We start from the raw sequence: 19,939 nt of genomic DNA, 5'->3' as shown, positions 1-19,939 counted from the left end.
TTATTACTTTTTATATTTTCAATAATTTAATTTGTGAAAGATTTTTGTCACTTTATAGAAGATTTCCTAAGTTGTATATATAAGTTAAAACTTAAAGCTACAATTAGAGGCTTAGTATGACTTTAAGGTCATGCACTAATTACTGTTAAAAGTATAATGCTAATATACAAATGTATAATGATAATATAGCAATGAAAATAACATCCACTCCATATATGGGGTTTACTATACATGAGGTACCTTTCTGAATCTTTTAGATGTATCAATTCTGATCCTTACAACACTTTGAATTGGTCCAATAATTATGCTCTTTTTACTTCTGAGGAAACTGAATTAGAAAGTTTGAAAAATTTTCCAAAGCCATGGCTATTAAATGCCACAGTCAGGATATGAATTCATGACATCCAGCTCCAGAGTCTATGTTTTTCTCCATAATGCTAAGTAATGAATGAATTGTATTCCATATGTTCTGCCATAAATCAGCACTTTGGAAACAAAGATATTTTTCCATAGGAGACCGTAACAATGTGGTTGCTATATAACTCACAAAACACTACCTAGTTCATAAGATGTGATCTAAATAAATTTAGACTACAACAAAAATAACACTAGAAAATAAAATATCTCTCCTCCCTGCACATGCTTTTTCATAGAGGCACAGCCAGCCTCAGACAGGAAAAAATTGAAAGTGAGTAATGATTTTGCTTTTAAAAAAAAATAAAGCTTTTTTATTTACCCTTTTTATTTGCCTTTCTTATCTAGTTCTTTTGGGTATGCTTTATACGATGCCAACCCAGCACTGGAGTCTTTGACAAATTCCTATTCTTTTTCAGCAATATCAGCTCCACTCTGCCAACGCTCCTGAAGGCTCTGTGGAGGTAGGGCCTGTCCCCTTGGTGCCTCTGACATAAAATCATATGTCTCTTAATTTTACTTTTTGCAAATGGTGATGTGACTTCTTTTAATAGAACCATAGCCTTGTCTATCTTTCCTTTTAGATCATGAGTCCTTTGAGGATCAGAGGATATGTTATTCTTCTTGAATCCTCAACACCGGGAAAAAAAAAAAAAAAGAGAAACAAACAAAAAACAAAAAAATAGTGTGCCAGATTTTTTAGGTACATAATTATTTTATTCTTAACAACAATCTCAAAGCTGTTGTATGAATCAAGAAACCAAGGTTTAGCAAGGATAAGTCACAATTAAAATGAGGCAGATTTGGGAATACAAAATAATTAAGTCTGCCTCAATAGCTGTCTGTCTGACCCCATTTTTTAAAGTGATGCCAAATTCCCTTCTGTTATCCTTCACATCCTATCCAGCTCTCTTCCCAAATAATCCCTACTCATTTTTTCCTGGGAAGTTATCTCAGGAAGATATTAAAAGCAAAATTATATGACTTAGCCAGTATATAAAAAAGCAAAAAGGACTGATCTCTGATTTTCTCTGTGGCATCTGATTTTTTTAAAACAGATTTCTTATTCACTTAAATGATTGTTTGTTTAGTAAAATTTAGCTGAAGTGGTTTAAGTATTATGGCACAAGTATAAAGTTGTAGATAGTGGGTCTGTGTTTGACCAGATCTATCTGAGAATCCATTTCTGAGGTTAGATCCTCAAAATTGTTCCCAATGTTTTCTTTTTTTAAATTTTTTGTAACTTGTTTTCTGCTTGCACTCACTTATGAATTTCAAATGCTCTGAAAACTACTTGAGGACATGTCTTTTATTTAAACAAAAGCAAAATCAAAAGAACCTGTGACAGTGGTGACACATAGATACTACTTGTGATGCATAGGACTAATTCTCACGTTGGCTATCTATAAAATTTGTACTATATATATTGATCATCGAGTTGTCAGGATGACAGTAAAATAATTCTTTATGTTGGCTTTATTTATTAAACCAGTGACACAGATATTTTTAAAATCCTGGATTTGGTGCAATTTTAATTTTCTTTTCCTTTGTAGTTATTTTTTTAACACTGTGAAATTTGAAAAAGAACTTACCATTAAAGAAAAGAGTGTGCTATAATATTAGGAAAAACCTACTAATTATTAAGAAAATTAGGCTATGTATTCTCTTGACAGATATTTTGACAGATAATTAACACACAATATAGCGGGCAACCTTTAGATTCTCTATAGATGAATTCTGTCACTCCCAAAGATGTGCATAACCCCAATTTTACTTAAATGGGTTACTCCATTCTTGCTATCTAATTTCATAAACTTGATGAACGGAGAAAAAAATCTTCACATCATCTACAGGGATGAAATTGGAAAGAAGCAGACTGCTGCAATGATAGGTAGGCTACTCATATGGATGATCATCTCTAACCATACTCTTTAAATTTTATTTCAGGTAGTATTGATGAAGTAATCTAAGACCCCAGTTTGGCATTGAGATCATAAGGGAAGCATAAAGACACCGGGGGAAAACACTATGACCTTGGGAGAGTCCCTTAACCAGGTGATCACTGAGCAATAAAGTATAACATTTAGCAGGATACATTTTAGAGTCACACACTTATAAGGTTAAGAGGACTTGCTGCCTCTTTCTGTATGGCAGATTTTTTAACAGTGAAAGAAAGATAAACTCAAATGCTGTTTTGTTGTGAGGACTCAATAAGAGAACGTATGAGATGCTTTCAGCAAGGTGCCTGATGCATACGAGGTCGCTAATCATTTTCAAACCTTCCACTTATGCAGCTGCTATCTCCCTTCCACAGCACCAAGAGACAAGGGTTATAAAATAGCAAAAAGAATTATTCAGCTTTAAAATATTCTGTATAAAGGCAAGATTATATTGGTGTAAGTACATTTCTTCCCAGTATTTCTACTTTAAAGAACACAGTACTCATTTGAATATATGAGTTTCAGTATGTGGTTTTCTTTTTTAAAAAATCAGTCTTATTTTATGATAAATTTCCCAATATCTCATTGGGGTGAACTATGGAAGAAACATTTATAAATATTACAAATGACTTTCCAGAAGCAGTAGTTTTAGAGCACTCAATAACCTGGATGTGATTTTTAGCACTGGAGAATAAAAATGATAAGAAAATAATAATAAAATTCAATAAAGATACAAATAAGGATGTAAATTCAATCACCTTGAAGGATAAGGGAAACCTTAAAATATCCACCATAGAGTTACTCAATTTTAGACAAATTAACTGAGACAAAATGTGAGAATTAGTTCAGGAGGGAAAAAAATGAAAGGAAATCATTTAAAATGATTCATAGGGAGACTTAAGGTTATTCTTAAATACTTTATTTGATGCTCAGAGAAAAATCAGATAGATCATATTAAGAACAGCAGTGCAAGGTAAAAGAAGGAAAAATGACAAGCGTAGGAAAATAGGAATCTTGTTAGTACTAGGCATGCGTGTGTGCTCAGTCACTCAGTTGTATCCTATTCTTTGGGTCCCCATGGACTATAATCCACCAGGCTTCTCTGTCCACAGGATTCTTTATGCAAGAATACTGTATTGGATTGCTATTTCCTTCTCCACATGATCCTCCCAACCCAAGAAATGAACCCATGTCTCCTGCATCTCCTGTATAGACAAGTGGATTCTCTACCACTGAGCCACCTAGAAACTGCTAGGAAGATTGTCTATATAAAGTGAATACGCTTATGGCACCCATGGCAACTCATTTATGAGGATACTCCACTAAAAGCAGCATATTGATCTAAATTTCACAATCTAAACTTGCATATAAGATCTTAAACTACCTCTTTCATCACCACAGACATAGGCACTGTAGAATCTATACTCCTTTTTGTCAGCATTCTCGTTGACCTTTGTAGCCCCTCTGACTTTCTTCAATCTGTTTTTACATTCCTTTTGATGTTGTCTTGAGGTCTTGTCCTCAAACAGGCCATGTCTTACAAACCTGTGTTTGGGCTCAATCTTCCTCATGTAATTCAAGGAACTGCAAATCATTTCAAAGCCAGCTGTCCTGCTCCCACCAAAACGAGTTCTGAATCCAAAACCAAAAATGACATCTGGTGTGATCTTGTACATTTTGGCTGGTTTTTCCAAAATTTTTGGCTTAGGTATTGTTGCCTTTCCAGGGTGAAGGACATCAATGACCATTTTTTCCACTGAAGTAGTCTGTTGACCATTAACTTCCTGGTATGTATATTCACTGTGTTATTCATGATGGTGGCTCCAGTCTTGATTCTTAAAGATACTGCATGGTCTAATAGCTGACTATGGTTCTGGGAGGGCCTTATGACTCACTGGACCTGAGAAAGGAAGTGTTTTTACATCTTAGGGAGAGAGACCATTTGTCTTTAATTATTCCTAGCAGCTTCACTTGGGAGAGGGTTACTGGGGTTCTTAGGGGAGGGAGGGGAGCAGAAATACTCCTTGCATCTTGACAAAGAATTTTGGATTGATCATGTATTTTCCCTACATTTTTTGGAGTTAAAAACTCTGGTTTTCAGGACCACTCTGAGTAGCTCTTCAGTGTAGACAATAATTCTGTTTTTTACATGCACCCTAGACTATTCTCATTCAAGTGTTTAAGGATCACAGTATTAAACGCTTGTCTATTAAATGTAATTTTATAGATTTTCAAAAGCTTTTGATAATTTTAATGAAAAATGTTATTTGAAATTAGATAGTGAATAGAAATAACATGAAGGAAAAATATTTTGTTGTGAAATACCTTAAGTAGAGGAAGCAACATGTTGCCAAAGTGGAATAGTCCTATGGGGGTGACTTGGACCTGCAATTTGTTGATAATTTCGTAAATTATCTTAGTATAAGAAGTATTCTACTGTGGAAATAATAAAATCTCCAAATTTTTAGATGACACTGAGCTCTACTGGATAGTGAAATATCGAGCTGACAAATACAATTTGCATGACAATGTCATAAAGTTGTGGGTGGGTATTATGAATGTGGCAGATGGATTTCAATATGGACAAACAGAAAATGCTTTTACAATAAAATCCAAACCATACTTATTATATGGTAGACTTTATTCTCTTTATTGTAATGAACAAGCTGTGTGATTTTAAGCAAGTCATTCAAACATTTGCAGCAGAGTTAGGAATTAAAGTAGAGTTAGTATCTCAGAAGAGAGAACCAAAAGAGAAGGAATTGAGTCAGAAAATTCTGCAGTATTTTTTGATTGGATAATATCAGTGAAGACAAGTGATGGAATATACAACTTCTTCCAGTGCTACTACTCCTCACCCCAACCTCTATTAAAACCTCAATTCTGAACAGAGGAGTTTGCATTTACACAGCACATAACAGCAGAAGCAACAAACAATATAGTAATAGTCTAGGAAAGTAGTTTCTTACTGTAATTACCCACACACTAGTTAAATGCAGTGACACTTGTGTTATAAATACTGTGTGAATAGCTAATTTTTACTAAAGCTCACTATATATCAGGCATTGTTCTAATTGATTTGTGTTTATTAATGCATTTAATACTCACAATAACCCCAGGAGACAAATATCCATACTATCCCTTTGTTCAGATGAATAAATAGAAGCACATGCAGGTTAAGTTTCTTGTTCCATCATAAAGTAGGTGGAAAATCAAAACTGGCTTTGTGACTGATTTACTTTAAACAAAATTAAAAAAAATACATTCTAGTTTAATTCTCTTTAATGATGCCACTCTTATGAACTTGTTTTCTGTTAGCTTCCTTGAGTGATAGTAAAATAGGTGGTGTTATAGCTAGTTCACTGGTATTGTACCTGAGATCATTTTTATCTTCTATAGCCTAGAACATAGACATACTCTGGAAAGTGAATTTTGAATAAGAAAATTATTCACCTACTCTGAACTTCAGAAAACGGTATTTGAAATCCACTGATCTAGGCAAGAGGCAAAGATTGTTGTAATTAGAAGTGCAAAGAAGAATGAAATTGCAGAATTTCAAATTGCAATAGATTTCACAGGGCTTACCAAACCTATGGAATATGTATGAAGTCATGAAAATGGGCAGGCTTCCTTGATAAAGAATCCACCTGCAATGGGTCAGAAGGTTCCACTGGAGAAGGAAATGACAACTCACTCCAGTATTCTTTCCTGGGAAATCTGGTGGACAGAGGAGCCTGATCGGCTGTAGTCCATGGGTGGCAAAAGAGTAGGACATGGCTTAGAGACTAAACAACAATGAAACATGAGATTAGAAGCATTCTGATTGATCCAGAAATATGCGCATTATGTGTTTTAGAAGAAAAGTGATCTCTAACAACAGATATCAGTTGAAGAAGTTGGTTTGTAGGAAATTTTAAACTGAAAAAAGAAATAGAAGTGCCCAATAAAGATGAATATTTAGAAATATAGATGGGGCATAGGAGTAGAATCCTGAGGAAACACCCCACTTGGAATGATAAGCCTCCTTAAGTCCTTCAGGAAAAACATCCCAAGTGTAAACAAGCCAGACAAATGGGTAAATACATATCCAGACCAGTAGGTAAATGGAATGATTGATTTAGGGAGTAGATTGAAGAGACACAGTGAAAAGTACAGATGAACCTGTTCAAGAGCATCTGTGTATGCTGTGCTTAGTCACTTCAGTCATGTCTGATTCTTTGTAACCCCATGGACTGTGGCCAACTAGGCTCCTCTGTCCATGGGATTTGCCAGGCAAGAACACTGGAGTAGGTTGCCATTTCCTTCTCCAGAGGATCTTCCCAACCCAGGGATTGAACCCACATCTCCCGTGTCTCCTGCATTGCAGGCTGATTCTTTATGGTGAGACACCAAGGAAGCCCACAGGAACATCTGCAGCCAGGTAAATTGAAAAAAAAAAGAAAAGAAAGAAAATATTTTCAGACTTAAACTGATTTTTATAGGTCAAGAATGATGAAGACTGAGAAAAATCTGGTGTGTCTAACAAACAGAAACTTGACAAATTTTGAGAAAACACCTTGAGTGGTTTGTTGAGGTTCAGTGCCAGATTGCAGACTATGAGATACATTTATAAGGAGACTATGAGGAAATATCGGAGAAGGCAATGGCACCCCACTCCAGTACTCTTGCCTGGAAAGTCCCATGGACGGAGGAGCATGGTAGGCTGCAGTCTGTGGGGTCGCTAAGGGTTGGACATGACTGAGCGACTTCACTTTCACTTTTCACTTTCATGCATTGGAGAAGGAAATGGCAACCCACTCCAGTGTTCTTGCCTGGAGAATCCCAGGGACAGGGGAGCCTGGTGGGCTGCCGTCTATGGGGTTGCACAGAGTCGGACATGACTGAAGTGACTTAGCAGCAGCAGCATGAGGAAATATAGCATGGAGACAGTGAGTAGACTAGTCTGATAATAGAAAAGGAAGTCAGATTAAAGGTAGTGAATTACATTTTCCATTCAAAGACTAACTCAAAGTTCTTAGTTCTTTACTTATGTTAAGAATGCTATATTCACCATTATGATGCCAGTTATCAGAAGTTTACATCCTTTGGACTTTTAATTCCTAAATGACAGTATCAAGTTTACATATAGGCAACCAGAAAAAGTCTAAATTAGATTCGTATTTAAGCAATTTATCTTATTATTTGTAAGCACTTATTAAATAATTCTTCAAAGTTTCTAAGACATATTAAAGGATTTAATAAAAAATGCACATTATTTTCTTTGATACAATTTTTTGTTTCCATTGATAGAAGTTCAAATTGTTTTCATAAATCTGCTTGAGGATAAATTTAATTGTATGCAATGACTGACTGGCAAGGACATCTGAGAAAATTATTCAGAAATCACCCAATGATTCTTGATGGTTTTAGTTAACTTATAGCATATCAAGATAATAACCTTTCCAGACAGAGATATAGAAAAATAAATAAAGGATTAATGAAAGCCAAATTAGTATCTTATATTCCTGCAGAACTTGACATAAAAACTTAATACTATTCAGCTTCTTTAAAATAAATAAATATCCTCCAGTAAGAGTGCTCTGGTCACAAGTTTCCAAGTTCCTTGAAACTATCCATAAGTTTAAAACTCTGAAAAAAGGATTAGAAGAAGAAAAAGTCTCCTGGGTTTAGGGTAAAACATTTAATACCCAGTACAGAATCTAGTACTAGTATGTACAGCCTGGTATACTGGAGCGGGTATAGCCTTTCCCTTCTCCAGGGGATCTTCCCAACCCAGGGATCGAACCCAGGTCTTCTGCATTGCAGGCAGATTCTTTACCAACTGAGTCACAAGGGAAGCCCAAGAATACTGGAGTGGGTAGCCTATGCCTCCTCCAGCGGATCTTCCTAACCTAGGAATTGAACAGGGGTCTCCTGCTTTGCAGGAGGATTCTTTACCAACAGAGCTATCAGGGAAGTAAAGATACCCTACGTCCAAGGGCAAAGGAGAAGCCCCAGAAAGATGGTAGGAGGGGCGAAATCGCATTTAGAATCAAACCCCATACCATCCAGAGATGCTAGGAGGGCTCAAACAAATCTTGTGTGCACCAGGACCCAGATACCCCACAGAGACTGAGCAAAAAATGTCTCAGTGTCTCCTGCAGAGGTACAGGACAGCAGTGGCTGCTGCAGGAGAAGGGGCTCTGGGTGCAGCAGACTTGGGTATGGCATAAGCCCTGTTGGGGGAGGTTGCCATTAACCCCACCACAGAGCCTCTAGAACTTACACAGGACTGGGAAACAGACGCTGCGAGGGCAAAACCAAAACCTTGTGCACACCAGGATCCAGGAGAAAGGAATTGTGACCCCACAAGAGACTGACCCAGACTTGCTCATGAATGTCCAAGAGTCTCTGGCAGAGACATGGGTCAGCGGTGGCCTGCTGCAGAGTCGGGGGCACTGAGTGCGGCAGTGCTTGAATAGAACCTTTTGAAGGAGGTCACCATTATCTTCATTACCTCCACCATGATTTGGCCTCAGGTCAAAAAAAAGGGAGGGAACACAGGCACACCCATCGACAGAAAATTGGATTAAAGATTTACTGAGCATGGCCCCCGCCCATCAGAACAAGACCCTGTTTCCCCCTCAGTCAGTCTCTCCCATCAGGAAGCTTCCATAAGTTTCTTCTCCTTCTCCATCAGAGGGCAAACAGAATGAAAACCACAATCACAGAAACTTAACCAATCTGATCACAGGGAACACAGCCTTGTCTAACTCAGTGAAACTATGAGCCATGCCTTGTAGGACCACTCAAGATGGACAGGTCATGGTGAAGAGTTCTGACAAAAGGGGGTCCACTGGAGAAAGGAATGGCAAACCACTGCAGTATTCTTGCCTTGAGAATTCCATGAAAAGTATGACAAGGAAGAAAGATAGGACACAGAATCATGAATTCCCCTGGTTGGTAGGTGCCCAATATGCTACTGGAAATCAGTGGAGAAATAACTCCAGAAAGAATGAAGGGATGGAGCCAAAGAAAAAACAAAACCCAGTTGTGGATGTGACTGGTGATGGAAGTAAAATCCAATGCTGTAAAGAGCAATATTGCATAGGAACCTGAAATGTTAGGCCCACGATTCAAGGCAAATTGGAAGTGGTCAAACAGGAGATGGCAAGACTGAACATTGACATTTTAGGAAGCAGCAAACTAAAATGGACTAGAATGGGTGAATTTAACTCAGATGACCATTGTATCTACCACTGTGGGCAAGAATCACTTAGAAGAAATGGAGTAGCCATCATAGTCAACAAAAGAATCTGAAATGCAGTACTTGGGTGCAATCTCAAAAATGACAGAATGATCTCTGTTTGTTTCCAAGGCAAACCATTCAATATCACAGTAATCCAAGTCTACACCCCAACCAGTAATGGTGAAGAAGCTGAAGTAGAACAGTTCTATGAAGACCTACAAGACCTTCTAGAACTAACAAGCAAAAATGATGTCCTTTTCATTATAGGGGACTGGAATGCAAAAGTAGAAAGTTAAGAGATACCTGGAGAAACAAGAAAATTTGGCCTCGGAATACAAAAAGAAGCAGGTCAAAGGCTAACAGAGTTTTGTTGAGAGAACGCATTGATCATAGCACACACCCTCTTCCAACAACACAAGAGAAAACACTACACATGTTCATCACCAGATGGTCAACACTGAAATCAGATTGATTATATTCTTTGTGGCCAAAGATGGAGATGCTCTATAGAGTCAGCAAAAACAAGACTGGGAGCTGAATGTGGCTCAGATAACCAAATTCTTATAGCCAAATTCAGACTTAAATTGAAGAAAGTAGGGAAAACCACCAGACCATTCAGGTATGACCTAAATCCAATCCCTTATAATTATACAGTGGAAGTGACAAATACATTCAGGGGATTAGATCTTACAGACAGAGTGCCTGAAGAACTATGGATGAAAGTTTATGACATGGTACAGGAAGCAGTGATCAAAGACCATTCCAAAAAAAAAGGAATGCAAAATGGCAAAATGGTTGTCTGAGGAGGGCTTACAACTAGTTGAGAAAAGAAAAGATGCAAAAGGCAAAGGAGAAAAGGAAAGATATACCCATTTGAATGCAGAGTTCCAAAGAATAGCAAGGAGAGATAAGAAAGCCTTCCTCAGTGATCAATGCAAAGAAATAGAAGAAAATAACAGAATGGGAAAGAATAGAGATCTCTTCAAGAAAATTAGAGATACCATCTTTATGTTTCATGCAAAGATGGGCACAATAAAGGACAGAAATGATATGGACCTAACAGAATCAGACGATATTAAGAAGAGGTGACAAGAATACACAGAAGAACTATATAAAAAATATCTTCATGACCCAGAAAATCTTGATGGTGTGATCATTCACCTAGAGCCAGACATCCTGGAATGTGAAGTCAAGTGGGCCTTAGAAAGCATCACTACGAGCAAAGCTCTTGGTGGTGATGGAATTCCAGTTGAGCTATTTCAAATCCTGAAAGATGATGCTGTGAAAGTGCTGCACTCAATATGCCAGCAAATTTGGAAAACTCAGCAGTGACCACAGGGCTGGAAAAGGTCAGTTTTCATTCCTATCCCAAAGAAAGCTAATGTGAAGAATGCTCAAACTACTGCACATTGCGCTCATTTCACACGTTAGCAAAGTAATGCCCCAAATCCTCTAAGCCAGGTTGCAATAGTATGCGAACCATGAATTTACAGATGTTCAAGCTGGATTTACAAAAGGCAGAGGAACCAGAGATCAAATTGCCAACATCCACTGGATCTTCGAAAAATCAAGAGAGTTCCAGAAAAACATCTACTCCTGCTTTACTGACTATGCCAAAGCCTTTGACTGTGTGGATCACAACAAACTATTGAAAATTCTTAAAGAGATGGGAATACCAGACCACCTGACCTGCCTCCTGAGAAATCTGTATGCAGGTCAAGAAGCCCCAGTTAGAATGTAACATGGAACAACAGATTGGTTCGAAATCAGTAAAAGGAATACGTCAAGACTGACTGTTGTCACCCTGCTTATGTAACATATAGGCAGAGTACACCACTAGAAATGCTGGGCTGGATGAAGCACAAGATGGAAATAAGATTGCCAGGAGAAATATAAATAACCTCAGATATGCAGATACCACCTCCCTTATGGCAGAAAGCAAAGAAGAATTAGAAAGCCTCTTGATGAAAGTGAAAGAGGAGAGTGACAATGTTGGCTTAAAAGCAAAATTCAGAGAACTAAGATCATGGCATCTGGTCCTATCGCTTCATGCAAATAGATGGGGAAACAATGGGAACAGTGACATAGTTTATTTTGGGGGGCTCCAAAATGACTGCAGATGGTGATTGCAGCTATGAAATTAAAAGACACTTTCTCCTTGGAAGAAAAGTTATGACCAACCTAGACAGCATATGTAAAAGCAGAGACATTCCTTTCCACCAAAAGTCCATCTGGTCAAAGCTGTGGTTTTTCCAGTAGTCATGTATGGATGTGAGAGTTGGACTATAAAGAAAGCTGAGCACTGAAGAATTGATGCTTTTGAACTGTGATGTTAGAGAAGACTCTTGAGAGTCCCTTGGACTGCAAGATTGAACCAGTCCATCCTGAAGGAAATCAGTCCTGAATATTCATTGGAAGGACTGATGCTGAAGCTGAAACTCCAATACTTTGGCCACCTGATACGAAGAACTGACTCATTGGAAAAGACCCTGGTGCTGGGAAAGATTGAAGGTGGAAAGGAAAAACGATGACAGAGAATGAGATTGTTCGATGGCATCACCGACTCGATGGACGTGAGTTTGAGTAAGCTTTGGGATTTGGTGATGGACAGGGAAGCCTGACATGCTGCAGTCCATGGGGTCACAAAAAGTCGGACATGACTGAGGGACTGAACTGAACATAATCTAGAAGAGAAAAAGAGATAAACTAAGAATACTCAAGTCCATTCTGATTACCATAGTTTATTGGGATAAATGGGCTGATCAGGAAATAAGAATGACTATGCTGAATCTCTTGTTTGAGTGGCAAAACCAATTCAGGTGTTTGAAAGGGAGAGTAGCACAGGATCCCTTCCGTCTGTACTTTATCTGGAGCAAAACCAACACAGAAGGTTGGAGTGGAACAGGGGTACATTTTAACTGATGTTTAGTCCAACAAAGGTTGTTATTTCTGATTCAATGACTGTGACCTTAAGTGCTGAATTACCAGCAGAGTGTTAACAACCAGTTCTCTCTGGTTGTAGAATGGTAAGAACTCTGATAGGCTTCTCAGTTGGTGCTAATGGTAAAGAGCCTCTTGCAAGTGCAGTAGACAAAGGAGACATGGGTTCAATCTCTGGGTTGGGAAGATCCCCTGGAAAAGGATATGGCAATCCACTCCAGTATTCTTGCCTGGAGAATTCCATGGATGGAGTAGCCTGGGAGGCTACAGTTCATTGGGTCATACAGTCAGACATGACTGAAGCCACTTAGCACACACTTATGTAAGAACTCTGATACGTAGCCTTTGGATTTTTTATGTTGTAGTTACTCCCATTATGGTTGATCTCAGTCTACCAAGAGATGAAGAGAGGCACACAACCAACTCTTGCAAGCAGGGACAAGACAGCTTCAATATACTGCTAAAATAGCCATGGATATTTCACACAATAAGTGATAAAAGTAAATTGCTTCAGTCTTCTCTTTGGTCTTTGTATAGTTTTCTGTGTTCCTGAATTAAGACCCTTAACCACATCTGCAAAAATCCCTTTACTATATAAGGTAACATTCAAAGATTCCAGGAATTAGGAAATGGATGGCTTGGGGCCATTATGCAACCTACCACAATCTTCAAGCTTATGCCATTTTTCAATATTTTTCCACTACTTTTAAGACCTGCCTTATTCAGCAGTAAATTAATGTGGTTGATTCATAAATTATGTAAGCATGTAATTCTGTGCATAATTTTCTCATTGACACAATTCTTGCTCTACAAGTAAACCTGATGTCTACACATACATCCTTGGCTCATGACTTTGCCTGTAGTTTATTTTTTTTTTAAATGCCATCAGAGTTTCTACCACCACCAAATATTAGGTTATCTGCATCTACAGACTTTTTACTTTTCTCCCCACTGTGACAACTGATGAATTCTCTAATAAAGGCCACACTCTTTCTGCATCCATTATGACTATATCTTAACTCATTATCCATGCTACTTCCTTAATTATTCTCTCTTCAGTAACATCCGACTTGAGGGGTGGCAAAAGAACCCAAGGACTATTTTTTATTGATATTTTTCTCTCTTTTCTTTTTTTCATCCTCTCTGTACCACTTTGGAGCCACTATAGCCCTGGGGAAGGGTCTGAAGAAATTCCTTCAGACCTACCTTAGGAAGGAATTCAACCTTATAGGTGAAGATTCTATCTGGAGCAGAAGAGGCATGAGGAGCCCAGTGTTGTACACTGTGGATTGTGGGAAGATGCTTTGCTCTAGTGAACCTATTATCACAACGTAATGTTCCTCTCTCTACCTAGAAATACATTTAGTATCACGTATGATATCAGTAGATTGATCTAAACTTTTGTTTTTAATTCATGCTTGCTTGTATATTTTTTCCATCCTTTCATGTTAATACTTATAAAGTTTTTAGAACAATGCCTCACATGTACCAATTAATTGTAAATGTTGATTGAATAAAATTAAAAAATGTTGATTGAATAAACATAAGACAAACTGAAAAAACATCTTTAGAACTAGGCTGAGAACTTGAATGACCATAGAAATTAAAGTTTGAGCTTGTCATACATGAGGCAGAGATAGTGAGACCTTGAAAGAAGACCAGAGATAATAGTGTAGGGGAGGCAGAAGTGTGTCGTATCAAGGGAGAGACACAGCAGTTGTATGAATAAAAGGCTGTCAAAAGAGAAAAGTGGTTAAAGGGGGGTGATTAATAAAGTTTTGTATGCTTTGCAGAATGTTGTCTCTTTCTTAATTATCCTCCAAATCATTAGCAAAATTCTGTATTACTTATAAATGCCTTTGATGCTACATTTGTCTGTCTTGTTTACAATGCAATGATCTGTGAGGGTGCTCCTTGGAGCACTGCACCAGGGCAGGCAGATACTATGATGCACAGTTATACTCAGTACTTAGGGTACTATCGCCCCTTGTGTTATATTATAAGCTACCTACGGACAATTACTGCATTTGTTTTGCCCTCCATTATATCCCCACTGTGTAACAAATTATCTGACACACACTAGGTGTGCAACAGATTTGTGAATGTATGAAGATAATTTTTCACAGCACCAGCAGAGGAAAATCTGATCATGTCACTCATGTACTTGCTATCTTCTAAAGTTTCCCCCTGTATATTCTGGATCATTTTTGCATGTCTAAATGACCTTGGCCAGAATTTTTACTCCCTGCAAGTGCCACTGCAGCCAGGTCTGTGGAGACACAACCAGTTTCACTTAGTTGCAACTGGAGAGCATTCTGTAAATACACATGGGAATGAACTGCCTGTGGAGTCACCTTTAGGGATGGAAGCCCATTGATATGTCTGCCAACAAGACTATCCTGAATGCATCTCATAAGGTTCTGGTACTGTGGGACCAAGCTTCAGCTGCCTGTCAAAGTGGTCATCTCCATCATGCAACCCCCCTTTTCACTATTTCATTCCTCAACCCCACCCCAACCCACACTACTGCTGTCTGGAATACATTTCATATAAACTATCTATAAACACATTTTGTTCCAAGCCAAGATAATATATTTTATAACAGTTTATAAAGCTTTATTTTTACCTAAAAGGAAATAATTTGCTTATGTATATAGTGTCTGTTATTTTTAGAAAGATCTTCCTTTTTTTTTTCTGAGACATGCAAAAACACAATGTTCTGAAATGATTTTTATAGCTAACTCTATGGTCACAGCAGATTAAAGGTAATTTTTATATTCAAACCCCTGCAGAGATGTTTGCCAAGTTTTCAGAAATATCCATTATAATGCCTGTCTCTGCAGTGAGAGGTTTGTAAAACCCAGCAGGAATTGCAGCTGACTGTGATGCAAAAATGGAATCATTCATGATCATATTCTATTTTTATTTTCAGACTAAGTGTTTAATATAAGCCACCTACTTGGGAAGTCATTCAGGAATATGTCCTTCTTACCAACACACTCTTCAATTACTATTTTGAAGAGAGATCAAATAGTAATGTAAAAGTCTTTTGAATTAAGAACAATTCCAAACTATTGAATGCCTTTCTGTGAAAACGAAATTGTTAGTTGCTCAGTCATATCAGACTCTTTGTGACCCCATGAACTGTAGCCTGCCAGGTTCCTCTGTCCATGGCATTCTCCAGGCAAGAATAATGGAGTGGGAAGCTATTCCCTTCTCCAGCATATCCTTTTTACCCAGGGACTGAACCTTAGACTTCTACACTCCAGGCAGATTCTTTGCCATCTGAGCCACCAGAAATGATATTAAATATGTCTTGTTTTTTTTTTTTTTTTTGCCTATTATTTGATATAAACTCTATATCCCTTCAGTGAGCTCGGTAAGTTTTAATAGAAAGAGTTCATTTAGCAATGTATATAAATACTATGTCTAAGAAGCTGGGACACTGTTGTGTGTTTCCCAGTGTGGTAAGCTTGGCTTCTTTTTCAGATGGGGTGACTGTGAGAGGTGGGTCGACAGTCAGTTCTGCTTTGATGTGAAGGCCTGGAACTGAGTGTTGGGCTGCAGACATTCACGTACAAAAATGAGAAGGTTTTGCATTCTGTGCCACAATTCACATTAACAACTTTAGCTTTCCTTGGGAAGTTCACTCATGTCATTGAGACAAGCCTTTTGGTCTTATCAAATGTAGGGACAGGGAAGACAGTGGATTCCAATATTGATAGATGATACAGATGTTTAACATACATACTGCAAGTCCTCCTTTGTTTGGCACCATTTCTTATGTCCACCCTTAGCTAACTTTGATTTCAGAGTTTTTTTAAGTTTCCACTGGGTACATGGTTTTTAGCCCTTTTTTTGGATCCCATAAACTTTACTCTAGGTTGGCTCAGTGGTAAAGAATCTGCCTGCAATGCAGGAGAAGCAGGTTTGATCCCTGGGTCTGAAAGATCCCCCCAGGGAGGAAGTGGCAACCCCCTCCAGTATTCTTGTTGGGGGAAATCCCATGGACAAAAGAGCCTGGTGGACTACAGTCCATAGGGTTGCAAAGAGTCGGACACAACTGAGAAACTGAGCCCGACTAATCCTTAAACTCACATCCTTCCTTATCCTTCCAAAGATATGTCAATGTGTCTCATTTGTTAATGAAATGCTACCTCTCCTCATTGATGATATGAATATTTCTACCGGGTTTCAGAATAGAGACAGGAGACAAATACAGGAACCCAGTCCACCAACTTGAGATGTATGCCCACTTATCATTGAAGTATTCATTTTCCTTGATTTCCTTGACACTACATTACTGTTTTTCCTCTTACTGTGCTCATCTCTACTCGCTATCCTTTATAGGGTTTTCATTCTTTATATTTCCATTGCAATTTGAATAATTCAAGGCTTCATCCTAAGCTCACTTCATTTCATATTCATTTCACAGGCTTTCTTTCTTTTCTTTTTTATCCCCAGGGAGTTCAGAATGTTTCATTTGAACCCAGCCCCTTGCCACAAACTTGCCAGGACGTCAGAGTTCCCCCTCAGCTGGGCAGTGCCAGCATCACTCCGCAGGCAGCACAGCCTCCAGGGATGCCCCTCCTTGGTGGTCCCAGAGGAGACAGCTGGGCGGCTGCTGGCGAGTGCAGGAGCGGAGGGCTGGCATGCACACAGGTGGCAGCGTGGCTCACATCACCGCCTCCTTCACGGGCTTTCATAACCACAGTAATGGTTTATTTATCATTTGCATCGTGGAGAATCATGTTCATATTTCATCACTATTATTGAAACTGAATTGTGTTTGTATAGCAAAATTTTAAGAGAAATAACATTTAAAGTGTATCACAATATTATTTCCTCGTTATAATCAATTTAAAGGTTCACTCATGAAAAACACATCCAGGAGAGAACACGTGTCCACAAATAGCTTTAAAATCTATAACAATACGGTACTGAATGCTAATTGTCTACTACTCATTTGTTAAGTTCAGTTCAGTTCAGTTGCTCAGTCGTGTCTGACTCTTTGCGACCCCATGAAGCGCAGCACGCCAGGCCTCCTTGTCCCTCACCATCTCCCGGAGTTCACCCAAACTCATGTCCATCGAGTCAGTGATGCCATCCAGCCATCTGATCCTCTGTCGTCCCCTTCTCTTCCTGCCCCCAATCCCTCCCAGCATCAGAGTCTTTTCCAATGAGTCAACTCTTCACATGAGATGGCCAAAGTATTGGAGTTTCAGCTTTCATGGGGTCGCAGAGTCGGACACGACTGAGCGACTGAACTAAGTAACTCACTAACCAGTCCTTCCAAAGAACACCCAGGACTGATCTCCTTTAGAATGGACTGGTTGGATCTCCTTGCAGTCCAACGGACTCTCAAGAGTCTTCTCCAACACCACAGTTCAAAAGCATAAATTCTTTGGCGCTCAGCTTTCCACAGTCCAACTCTCACATCCATACATGACCACTAGAAAAACCATAGCCTTGACTAGACAGACCTTTGTTGGCAAAGTAATGTCTCTGCTTTTGAATATGATATCTAGGTTGGTCCTAACTTTCCTTCCAAGGAGTAAGAGTCTTTTAATTTCATGGCTACAATCACCATCTACAGTGATTTTGGAGCCCCCAAAAATAAAGTCTGCCACTGTTTCCACTGTTTCCCCATCTATTTCCCATGAAGTTAACATCTACTTATTTTCAGCTTTTACAGTCAGTCTATGGGAAAGTTTAGAACTCTTGGTTACATTTACAGAAGAGAATATCAGAGTAAAAGTGGCAGATGAAAGGACATAAAAGTAACATAGAAAAGGTAAAGGAAAAATAGGAGTAAAACTATAACTTTGTATAATAGAAAGTCAAGAATTATTTCCAAGAGTTAAAAGGATAGTAGGGATTTAAGCACATGGTCAAATTAAAAAGGAAAGAACAGAAAAGTATTATATAAATATAATATGTGGGTGGATAGAAGAAACGTGTATATCATATGGGGGAGTGAACAGCTATTCTCTAAACTTGATTAAACAAGAAGCACAGTTTACATGAAAACCTTGGGAAGAAAAATATGAGAAGTTAGATAATTGGCTTTAAGGAATGAGATTGAATGGAAGAGAGGTTTGGCTTTCCCCTCCTCTTATCAGCACTTATAAACCTCTACATTCCTTTGATAAGGGTATATCTCTATGTTAAAAAGTAAAAAGTAGTAGACAATCACCAAGAAAACAACAACCTTAGATAAATTATAGAAAGAACAAATGTGAATTTTCCAACTTTTCTGACAAAAATCTTAAAAAGACTGTTATTGAATGATGTAGTTCAAATTTAGCAGGTATTTTCCACCTGTTTCTTTTAACTTAGATGTTAACTTTAAAATAACACTTTTATTTTAAAATTTTATTGAGCCTTTCATATAGTACTTCACAAACAAATTTTTTTAATATAGAAGTTTGTAAAAAAAAAAGTCAACAATTTCAACTGCTTTAGTAAATTCAACAATACGACTAAAAATATTTTTTAACTTAAAGATATAATTTTAGTTATATAAGAAACAATGACTGAAAAGGCCAAAGTTGTATGCTCTGAAAAGGCCAGTGAGAATGAAAATCAATAGCCTAAGAGGGAGGAACTGGTTTTAGCAGGAGGGAAAGTGGAATATCTCTACTGAATTAGAATAAGGGAAAAACAGTATAAATGGAGATACAGTTAGATTTGAATTTCCGTTCATAGGAAAATAAACTTGACACTTAAATAGTTTTGTAAAGCAGTGGGTAGAGAAGGAGGTTCTCCAGTTTGAGAAGAGAAGACAAGATTCCAAAAACTTTTGGCAGAATTACAAATTAACCATCCACATCAACTTACTAGGATTGAAGGACAATGTTGAAGCTGGTGATCATGTATGCTTGATGAGTGTAACTTTCTAATAGCTTTCAGGTTCCAAAGCAGTCACAACTTAAGTGTATACGAGTTCAATGGGAGTGACGTTTTGACAAACAAGAGCAACAGAATCAGAAGGGCAAATGAATTTAAATACCAGCAAACAAATTACACTAATCATTCTATAAATGCTTGACAAGGGAAAGTAGAAGGTAAAGTTAAGTGCTACACCTAGGCCATGAAATAAAAGAAATGCAAGAGTGCTGATCATAAGTACTGAGCTTTTAAATCACTAGTGAAGGTGGAATCAATTTTTGGATTCTGACTCCACATGTGCTTCTCTCCTTTGTGAAAGTCAATGTAATGTTTAGGGTTGTTGTGTGAAAAGAAGGCAGAACAGCATAAACAATCTCAGGTCTTATCCAAATGCATGGTATTATTACATCAGTTCAGTTCAGTCGCTCAGTCGGGTCTGACTCTTTGTGACCCCCACAAACCGCATGACGCCAGGCCTCCCTGTCCATCACCAACTCACAGAGTTCACCCAAACCCATGTCCATCG

General features: G+C 38.1%; 1 protein-coding gene and 1 pseudogene across 4 annotated transcripts in view; both read right to left on the bottom strand.

Annotated features, from left to right (window-relative positions):
- CNTN5 (contactin 5) overlaps positions 1–19,939 on the bottom strand; it is a 1,679,852-nt gene that overhangs the window by 440,466 nt on the left and 1,219,447 nt on the right. The window lies entirely within an intron of this gene.
- LOC113905970 lies at positions 3,710–4,167 on the bottom strand (annotated as a pseudogene).

The sequence above is a fragment of the Bos indicus x Bos taurus genome, chromosome 15 (genome assembly GCF_003369695.1).
Source record: "Bos indicus x Bos taurus breed Angus x Brahman F1 hybrid chromosome 15, Bos_hybrid_MaternalHap_v2.0, whole genome shotgun sequence".
NCBI classification, from domain to species: Eukaryota; Metazoa; Chordata; class Mammalia; order Artiodactyla; family Bovidae; genus Bos; species Bos indicus x Bos taurus.
Note: the sequence above shows the minus strand (reverse complement) of the source record. Positions and strands in the feature narration are given on the sequence as shown.